General features: G+C 41.4%; 1 protein-coding gene and 1 long non-coding RNA gene across 2 annotated transcripts in view; one reads left to right on the top strand and one right to left on the bottom strand.

Annotated features, from left to right (window-relative positions):
• The window catches only part of cachd1 (cache domain containing 1), a 93,441-nt gene that overhangs the window by 37,854 nt on the left and 55,179 nt on the right, over positions 1-408 (bottom strand). The gene's annotated exons all lie outside the window — the stretch shown is intronic.
• Positions 1-408, top strand: part of LOC116695739 (uncharacterized) — a 21,391-nt gene that overhangs the window by 6,853 nt on the left and 14,130 nt on the right. Inside the window, exon 2 of the long non-coding RNA XR_004333544.1 lies at positions 182-187. This is a non-coding gene — a long non-coding RNA (uncharacterized LOC116695739). The remainder of the gene's footprint in view (positions 1-181; positions 188-408) is intronic.

Here is a 408-nt window from a genome sequence, read left to right as displayed (position 1 = left end):
GTGTTTCTTTAGAAATAAACAATGGAAAAACAGAAAACGCTTCAGATGTAAAGTTATTCACTGTCGAAGTGGCGCCAAAATAAATGGCAGTCAATGGGATGCTAAATGCAGGTGATGGCTTCGTGAATGGCGCCATAGGAGCTAAGCTTAGAGAGGAGAGACTTACCCCCTTGGATAAAAGGTGCTGGTTGACAAGTAGCTAATGCTAATGTTATTCTCAGTGGGTAACAAGATTACAACACCGTTCAACACGCTCAGTTATTTTTCAATTGATTCAATTTTGGCCACAGTTAACAACTCTGGGCAAACCCACGAATTCATCAGTAACGTTAACTGTATAGATAGACGACTAGCTAATCTAATGGTAATTTATCTAGCACACCCCTGTCTTCTGCCTCAGTCTCCCGG

The sequence above is a fragment of the Etheostoma spectabile genome, chromosome 9 (assembly GCF_008692095.1).
Source record: "Etheostoma spectabile isolate EspeVRDwgs_2016 chromosome 9, UIUC_Espe_1.0, whole genome shotgun sequence".
NCBI classification, from domain to species: Eukaryota; Metazoa; Chordata; class Actinopteri; order Perciformes; family Percidae; genus Etheostoma; species Etheostoma spectabile.
The sequence above is the reverse complement of the archived record's forward strand: the minus strand, read 5'-3'. Positions and strand labels throughout refer to the sequence as shown.